The sequence below is a fragment of the Thermobia domestica genome, chromosome 18 (assembly GCF_964235325.1).
Source record: "Thermobia domestica chromosome 18, izTheDome1.hap1.1, whole genome shotgun sequence".
Lineage (NCBI taxonomy): Eukaryota > Metazoa > Arthropoda > Insecta > Zygentoma > Lepismatidae > Thermobia > Thermobia domestica.
In genome coordinates, this window is record NC_137471.1 from 25974049 (window position 1) to 25984377 (window position 10329).

The 10329-nt window shown below is 34.8% G+C and overlaps 1 long non-coding RNA gene across 1 annotated transcript in view; it reads right to left on the minus strand.

Annotated features, from left to right (window-relative positions):
• The window catches only part of LOC145675450 (uncharacterized), a 146343-nt gene extending 136452 nt beyond the window's left edge, over positions 1-9891 (minus strand). The window contains exon 1 of the long non-coding RNA XR_014129119.1: positions 9662-9891. This is a non-coding gene — a long non-coding RNA (uncharacterized LOC145675450). The remainder of the gene's footprint in view (positions 1-9661) is intronic.
• Between the last annotated feature and the right edge of the window lie 438 nt (positions 9892-10329).

The following is a 10329-nucleotide window of genomic DNA, read 5'->3' on the forward strand; positions in this document are numbered from 1 at the left end:
AAGACGAAACAATAAAATACGCAAAGCGGCTTTTACCAAAGGACGGAACGTCTAATAATGTGGCGGCATTTAAAAATATACTTTATTCATTGAGTAATAAAGTTGCTTTTATTCTGTTTGTTTACGTTCTCAAAAACACCGATCGCGGCGAAGGCGGCTTATGTCAAAGTTCGAACCAATACAGTGGCGATATCATTTAACAACATACTTTAGTCAAAGTTGTAATAAGGTCTATTTTACATTTTATTAGTCCATTTGACGGCGTTTACAAAGGATATTGGGTTAGATACCTATTGGAATCCTTTTTATTATTTTGTATGTACGTACTGATTAGATCCGCGAATAAAGAAATCTTTAGCCGCGAATATAGGAATTGGGTCGCATTTTTTTTTTTAATCCGCGAATAGTGAAAACGCGAATGAAGGAAGCGCGAATAAGGAGCTTTTACTGTAAAATGAAATGAAATCAAATCAAATGTTCATCAAATGAAATGAAATGAAATCAAATCAAATCTTACTACTTCAGTAGACCAATAAATTTTTTGCATACTGAATCCATATACCGATTGTCGCCTCCTATTACCGTTTTCGCTCCATGGAAAACAACATTAAAACCGGAAGCCAAATGTATCGTTATTTCATAGACCTTTCAAAATAAGTGAAAATACTAAATATCAAAAATATATCTAATGCTGAAAATATAACAAAGAAAAAAACAATTTTTTGTTAAGTTTTTTCTCTCCTCTACAAATTCAATATTACGGTACTTCTTATAGACCATCCACAATCAGTGGCGGATCTAACCCGAGGCCGGGGGACCTAGCCCCCCCCCAATGTTTTGGGTGACAAAAATAATTGAAGCTATTATTTATATATTTTTTAAAGTTTATAGTAAACTCATTGTATATCTATCATAGTCTGGGTGCTGGCTGAAGCCTCCCCCAGTTTTTACCTTCTAAATCCGCCACTGTCCGAAATATGAGGTCTATTCAAGAAAAAGATCAAATTTTTGCTTTGTTTCTCATTACAGAAACTTTCAATCACTATCCCTTTTAAAGTATATCCACCGCCCCGCCACTACTGTCAATACACCGTTCCCACGAATTCTTCCTATTCTGGAACGCCTGGTAGAAATCCTTTTATATATATATATATATATGCGTGCCGGGCCCAAATCGAGACAATAGACTGGGTGGGACACAACAAAAGAGTGACATTTTGTAACTTAATTTGCAAGTTTTTCAGACACGATTTGATGACAAGATCCCACATCAATGTTAATGTCTTCAGCAATCTCACGAATACAGAGATCAATTTTCCAGAATTACAGCACGCACAATCTCAACAAGTTGGTGGTCTGTTGACGTAGAAATTCGTCTAATCCTTGGATCTTGGGCAACTAATCACTTCTTAAAACGCTTAAACCAATCATAACGATGCATTTGGCTCATGCAGTCATCCTGATGTGCTTGGTTAAGTACTTGGAATCAACTTTTACGCGTAATTGTACATAAATGCGTTGTTCTTCCAACTTCTTCATTGTTGCTCTTTCACTAATCAGACGAGTGTCCTCGTATTTAAATAGGACACTACCATCCAAGAACGTTCCAATCCAGTCTTGGCATGGTGTTCCCACCAATCCAAGGATTCTCCTTAAATCCTAGGCCTGTTTTCTCAGCGTATCAGGTGTTATTTTCTACTTATTTCTTAATTTTACTGAAGAAAAAAAATTCCCCTACCATGGATTCGAACCTCCGATCTTTAGTTTTTAGCAGCTTCGTTTTCCCAATTATTTCACCACTACTCTATTTGTTGTTATTACTTCTCATTTGCTGGCTTATATATATATATATATACCCTCCATTCCGAAAGAAACCGAACTTTTGAAAACAAATAGTACCACTACTGCCATCTGTTGTAATATTTTACCGGTAGATGGCGTAGTCCCTCATTGACAACTGGTATAAATGTCATGACATTTGGATGCACGGCAACAAAGTTATTGCGTTTCAACTGTCAGTGTGTTGTGTACATCGGTCGGAAAATGAGTTTCAAACAACGAGCTGCAATTGAGTTTTGTGTTTAACTGGGTAAAACTTTTAGTGAAACGCACCAAATGCTACAAAATGCATATGGTGATGAGTGTATATCCCGTACGCAAGTTTACGAGTGGTTCAGGCGATTCAAATCGGGTAGAGAGACGCTGGATGATGACGAAAGATCAGGCCGTCCCGGAACCGGATTATCGGAAGAAAACATCGAAAAAGTGCGCGAATTCATCAAACATAACAAAAAATCGTCGGTGAAAGTTATTGAAATGGAATTAGGCATTCCTCAAACAACCGCATACCGCATTTTGATCGAAGTTTTGGGCCTTAAGAAGGTTAATTCGCGGTTTGTACCTCACAAACTCACCGAAGACCAAAAAGTTGATCGAATTGCGCATTGCAAAGACATCGTTAAAAGTGCTCGGCAGGATCGAAACTTCTTGAAATCGATTGTAACTGGTGACGAGACGTGGTGTTTTGAATATGAGCCCGAAACAAAGCGGCAAAGTGCTGAATCGAGAGCGCCGGATGAAGGAAAACCCAAAAAAAGTCGCTTGGTGAAGTCAAAAGTTAAGGTGATGCTGATTTGTTTTTACGATTTAAAAGGAATTATCCACAAAGAATTTGTTCAGCCCGGCCAGACAGTCAGTGGAGAGTTTTACTTGGGCGTCATGAAGCGTTTGCTGGCAAGAATTCGTCGTATTCGGCCCGAATATCGCGAAATCGGCAGTTGGACTCTTTTGGACGACAATGCACCATCACATCGTTCGCGACTTGTAACTGAATATTTGGTCAAAAATCACATTATTCGGTTGCATCATCCGCCCTATTCACCAGATCTCGCTCCGTGCGATTTCTATCTGTTCCCGAAACTGCATTTGGCGATGAAAGGAAAGTGGCACGCATCGATTGATGCCATTGAGAAGGCGACGACCGCCGTCCTAAAGACCATTCCAATAAAGGACATGGAGAAGTCGTTTGACAACTTGTTGGAGCGTGCAAATATGTGTATCGATGCAAAAGGGGAATACATTGATTAATAAAAATGATTTGTTCCAAAATGTACATTGCTTTTTTTGTTTTTTTTTTAACGTTCGGTTTCTTTTGGAATGGAGGGTGTATATAAGGAAGACTGTCAAAGAAGTTTGCTGTTCCATATTTCGATTGAAAATTTCGCCCATTCACTTCATATGTATGTAAAACTATGTTTAGATAGAAATATTAGGATTCTGCAGCTAATATTTATTATAATTTCACGATATTAAAAGACTGGACAAGATTTGACAAAATATTTCGTACGTGAGTCTAAATCCACGATAGTCCTACTCTTTGCAGCGAAGTTTCAAGCTATATGAGTACGAATTCCCTCTAAATTCCCTTACAACCATTGGTAAAATTGAAGGGGAACCCGGGGGAATGCCGAACCCCCACCTTCAGAAAATATGTATGGTGTCCCCCCAGTTATTAAAAAATTACAATGAGCAAAGATAGGCAGGAGGACGGCGTGACGTCATGCCGCTTCCTACCGCCCCCCTTACTTTTTCAGATTCATTTTTACCACTGTTTACAACAGTGCAAAAGTAGAAGAAAGTAGAACCGCCTGGATTCTAACAATCCCAATTTCAATTCTATGTTTTCGGTACATCTACTACCGCAATTTTCTCATCATCCTTTCAGATCAATGATTTACCACTTCGTAAGCTTATAAATATCAATACTTATAAACTTGTAAACTTATAAATACCAATATAATAAATACCATATCACTTTAATGTATTCACAGTAATAAAGCCAAATGAAATCAGCATATCCTTCGTTACACGCATTAGTTATGTCAGGATAACAAGACCTGCTACACCGTTGTCAAACTTTGCAGATACAATGCTGCAATCTTATCAAGATGTTCATTAGGGGAGTATGCCAATCAATTCCATGATTGTACAAAAGTTATGCTCTAGTTTTCTTGTTCATTTCATCTAGAAGATATCAGAAATATTTTGCGCCACGAGAGATCCATGAAGGGTGTGATATAACAACATTTAAACAAAATTTCTTATTATTGGAGTTAGTTGTAGAATGTCTTTGAATATTTTGAAATGTTGATAACATTGTATTCGCACAATCATTCTATAAAATTTCAGTTTATATATATATATATATATATATATATATATATATATATATATATATATATATATATATATATATATATATATATATAATGGATCAGGTAACACTAGAACAGTGTTTGGGATCTAAATTTGCGTGAACTAGTTCTGCCAACGAGATCTGAGAATTTATTTTTTATCGTCTCCAAAACGAAATAAGAATTGCAATGAAATGAAAATGAAATGAATTGACATCTTTGAGTTTTACGTCCCACGGTTATGCCGGTTAGGCTAAAGGAGACGGTGATGATGAGAAATGAATGAAATGGTGGAATGAAGAAAGTGGGAGGAAATGGGAGAACCCCGAGAAAACCCACGAGTACGGTGTTTGTCCACTACAAAGTCCATACGGCGCGAGCTGGGATCGAACCAGGGACCCCAAGCACCGAAGGTGAACGCTCTACCGCTGAACCACCGCGCCCCCGTTAGATATTTCGAGTCTTTTCTCTAATTTGAAAATTCAATTCTCATCTTAGTTGGGCGATTCTCAGCGTTACGCACGGGACATTCGTACACAAAAACTGCTTTTTTAAACAAAAATGTATTTTCAAATAAAATAAAAAGTATGTCAAAATTAGGGGAAAAACTATTAGTGCATAATTAAATAAAATGAAACACTCAAAACAATTGCAAATTTGATTTATAAGCCAAAATTAAGCGTTACGCACGGGACTCAGACGAAAAGCTCATTTGATAACTTCAAATTCATTGGACATTCTCTGCGATTTATGGCAGCACTTTCATTTTATATGCCATCACTTATGTTCTACATTCATTCTCCTTACTGTGCATTATATTTTTTAAATTGGAAAATAGAATTCAATTAGCTTTACACTATGTTTTCTTTTTCGACTGACTGTTTCGCACGGGACGTTACGCACGGGACAGAAAAGTAACCATGCAAATGTTTGGCTGTTCTAAGACTGTTATTATGCAATATACTTACTAAAGAGATTGATATTTTAAGATTAACATTTGAACATTAATAAGCACAAAAAAATTGCATCCATAATTTAATTTAAATGCATTAAATTATATTCCAAAGTATCAAAGTCGAACTTTGCTAGGCAACTCGCTTAGTGTTATTACCATGTCTTTAGGGTATTTGTCTGAGTGCTGATTGGTGGCGTTCAAACCACATAATGTTGTATAACTGTTGAGCTGCTCGATCCTCTGTGCTACCTACCAAACATTGAGTCGTTTGAACGCTGCCATTGTCAGGTGAAATGCGAGAAAGTGAATTGAAGGGAAACAGTTGGTTTTTGGTTATTTGGTATGATTGTTACTTCACCACAGTGAAGATTTGCTTTAGTGTGAGTTTTTAAGTAAATAATATGGATTCACAGGCAAGTAACTCTGTTCCAAGTAATATTGTCAGTGATGCACTGAATCGATCAACAAAAGCAATGAGTGGCGCTGAAAGGGCTACAAAATATAGACTTAAACATAGCAACAAGGTGAGACTGAAAAATGAAGTGAGGATACAGCGTTATAGGCAAGTTAAACGATTAACTCTTTTCCTCTCACGTCCCTTTTGCGAAACTCATTACGCATTGTTTCGTTGTTGGCCTTTTAGAAGAGAAAAACACTCTAAAATGTAAAGAAGAACAAGGCAATTCAAGTTAGATTGGTTCAAGGAAGACGGAAAGAGTATCAGTGTACAGAATGATATATTCACCAAGTGATGAGAGCGACATTAATTCAGAATACAACTTTGAAGACGATGTTCATAATGATATTCCAACCCTTCAACTGTCGGGCTCAGAATGGACAATATTAGAGCACGCGTATTTCTCCTAGAGAAATTTGATTGTGGTTCTTCCAGAAATAGGATTAAATATCGGTATGTATGTGTGTCTGAAAGTGATGTAGAAGAAGATGGGGACATTAGAGTAACAAATCTTAAATGCATGGACAACAGTTGTACAAAGTTTTGTTTTGATGAAAAGAACAGATTTTATGTCTCATTCGATCAAGTTTTAAATATCCTTCAAGCACCTAATTTTCTGATAAAGGGTGAAAGAATATAGTAAAAAGTTGCGAATCCATTTGCCCCCTACAAGACTGTCAAACCAACTTAGATACCTACCTTTCTAATGAAAAGAAAAATGTGCGATTTATCATGATAATTTGTTTTTAAGCCTCGTGGTAAATGTTTCTATGTAACTTAACGTAAACGTTTTTGGTAGTTATGTTTAGTTATATTTGATTTAGTTTCTCTCAGCAAATTCATGTTTCTTTGAGTTAATATAAAAGTTTATTCTTCACTGTTTAATCTCAATAACAATTAACACGTATTGAAATCTTAATAACTTAATAATATTCACTTCCTTGGATAAATCTGTAAGTGTCCCGTGCGTAACGTTACGCACGGGACAACATTTCTATACCTCATAAAATACATAAGAAGGATAATAAACAAATTTAATAAGTACCACTAACAGGCTAATAATAATTCTACTTTGGAGCAAAAGTTTCAATACTTTATCCTCTGCAATTACAAAGGAAAGACGAAAAATACATGTTTTCCGTTACGCACGGGACACCGAAACATGACATGAGAAAACTACGATTTTTGCCTACCAGAACAAAACATTAATTAAAACAAAATTGTCAAATTTTTGCCAAAGATCCACTTCATATTTTTTGCTATTGTTCATATAATTACGGACTTAGAATTTAGTTTGAAAATTATTTGAAAATTGGGATATGTGACCAGTATTGAGCATGGTGTAGAACAGATAAAGTTTATGTGGTCAAAACCTAGTAAATATATTTTACAAAAAGATTTTAAATGTCTCAGTATATACTTACACTATTTCTTAATAGAAAAACATAAACATCATAGTTTCAAATTAATTTTGAAAATTTACTGACAATGGACCACTTGCCAGAGAATCGCCCAGTTGCGAGACGAGACGAAAAAAATTCTCATGTCGTAGACAACACTAATCAATGTAATGGCATACGACGATTGAAATTAATTGAACCGAAGTCTAGTCTTAATCTAACTACCATCTTATACAAATAATAATAATAATAATAATAATAATAATAATAATAATAATAATAATAATAATAATAATAATAATAATAATAATAATAATAATAATAATAATAATAATGTTTAATAAATCCAAAAAGGTTGAAGCAAGACAATATGTTGTACAGAATCTACCAAAGTCATACAGTTTAGGATTAACCCACCTGGAGACCAGGAGCTAAAAAAAACCTGTGGCCCCAGCTGACTTCGCCTATTACATATTTTTTTAAAGTACAGTAGGAAAGTTAAGGGAATATGCTTCACATTTTTGGTCATATTTTATCTTAAGATGATGATCCTTAGGGATGCACACGAGTCGAGATTTAAGAATGTCTCGACTCATCTCGAGAAAATGTTCTCTCAACTCGAAAATATGTTGTCTCAACTCGTGTCTCGACTCGACTCGAATTCGAGACGAGACAAAGTATACGAGTACAAATATACGCACACATTAGCCAGGAGTGAAAGTTGAAGTTCAATATCTTATGAATAATCCATTTTTTTTTATGTTGGGAACCAAAACCATAACTACTGTATGTAGTTTATTGTTTTATAATATAGTGTTTACAAAAATCCTTTTAAAAAATACCTATCTATAGAAGTGAAAGGTACCTATCTGTACTAATTCTTGACATTCAAGCAGTCCATTTGTTGTAATATACTATGTAAAGTAGTCTCGTATCATAATATGTGATGTACAACAAATGTTACATTACATATTATCCGTAACGCGTGATATGCTGCAACACATTAAAGCCTCAAAATAGTTGGGAAAGCGAATAATGCAGAAGTTATGTAGCCCCTATTGTGTTTATGGAAACTCAAACACAATAATTATAACTATGCTAAATTACTATAGACTGCCAATTGCTCATTCAGAGAATCTATGAAGTTCACTTTATCGCAATAGTTTTATACAAACTAGATATAGGCTACGGATAATAGTTTTATACAAACTAGATAATCAAATATTACTATTATATTTGAAGTACAATCAAGTATCACGACATTAATTATTAGTTTTAATTAACTGAATTGAGTTGAACATTAAATCTTCACCTGAAAAAATTAACTGTTAAGTATATGCGTTCTGTACCTTTCTAAAGTAATAAATGCTGGAATGGGTTTCAAAGCTGTTTCTGAGTGAATACTTTTTTCAAAATAATATTAATAATTATAGAAAGATTTTCGAAGCATTCGAGTGGAGTCGAGATTTTTACGAGCAATCTCGATTCGACTCGTGTCTCGACTCGAATTTTCGAGTCGAGAAATAAGTTTGTATCTTTTCAGGCAGCTAGTTGATATTTTGATCAGGGTGGAAGCTAACGTCCACCTGAAGACCCGGGGTTATAGCCTCCGTAAGCTGCTCCCTTAAGAGTCTTCATCCCGGCGAATTTTACAGTAATTATGTGATATTTTCAAATAAGTAAAATATAATTGAAATATGGAACAAGAGCGCCCTAGACAATATTATTTTGCGTGAGGTACCGTTATCACAAGTCACCTAGTGGCTTTCCGTTTTCAGCTGTTCAGAAACGCGAAAATAAATGCCGATTTTCAAAATGGGTCGAATTCGAAAGCAGATAAGTGAGTCGTGATAACGGTTCCTCATGTAAAATAATATTGTCTAGAGCGCTCTTGTTCCACATTTCGATTATCTTTTATCTATTTCAAGATATCACATAACTACTGTAAAATTAGCGGTATGTTAATTTCGCCGGGATGAAGACTCTTAATCCGGATCTGAAGTCATATATTAAAAAAGAAAAACTGGTTTCAATTTATAAATAAAAAGTCTCTCGGAGGGTTAGTTAGTTAGTATCATAATTTGCATTCTTATTCATATCTTAATTACGTTAATTCTTAAGTAGATCTTGAAAATATATATAAATGGATGACTAAAGCATTCGCCTTGCTTTTTATTTTTATTTTTTTAATAGAAACTGTTTTACTTAATAAATCACTTTAAACCAAAGATTTAAAGAAAGGTTTACATAAAACAACTTAAAAAAAAAAAGAAAAATGAAAGAAAACAGGGCGTGTTTGTTAGAAGGTGGAGCAGTAATTATTCTGCATACTAAAAACATTTGCATATATTTAGGGATTGTATCTTAATCACTCTATTGACTCCGCCTACTTATGCACCTCTGTACCCTCCCCCGCCCGTACACTTACTTTCTCACTGCAGGTCCGAAACTAACTACCTACCATGAAAATAATAATAATAAAAAAAAAAATCATCCATTTCTCTTAAAAATACCGTCCTGTCTCCACTTACCCCCTGTATCATACTTGCTAGCACAGGTTTATAATACCTTGTGGCATTTTTTTTTCTTTGACTATCTTATAGTATCATCCTATTCTTTAGAATCTACACCTGAGGGCTGAGGAAAAGTCACTTACCTTAATTACGATTATTCACTGGAATTCTTCAAGAGAAATAAAAAGATTTTTGTAAAAGAAAAGGTTGTCCTAAATGATCCCACACGCAATATTTTGGTAGCACTGTCGAATTACACACAAATATCTCTGACTCAGTGTGTGTTGATGCAAGATCTACCTGGTAATGTGAAACAGCTAAATACGAATGTTATCACACGTCACAAAAATGGCTACCTGCTACTAGCTGGCTCAGTCCATATACTAGGATGCGGCTTCGAAAAACTGAAATTAGAAAGAAAGAAAAAGAAAAAAACGACGATGATGAAGACGAGAAAGCAAGAGCGGAAACAAAGGGTACTACAATAACGAAAAGAGAAAAAACACAAAGGAAAAGAGAGAGAAATTAGAAAAAGCATAAAAATAGCGTAATAAGAAAGAAAAAAAACGAAAAAAGGTACACGAACAATAACATTGGAAATTCAAAAAGCAATGAAAAATGTTTCTCACCAATCGTATGCAGTAAAGACATAACATAAAATGTATTATTAATTCTGTATCGAGGGAAACCTTTGTATTCAATTCTTTTCCTACTAACACTAGCTAAGTAGATATATAGACAAAAACAAGGGGTCATTATTTTCAAGTCTAGGTACATTTACTTAAGTTTTATTTGAAAAATACGGGGGAGG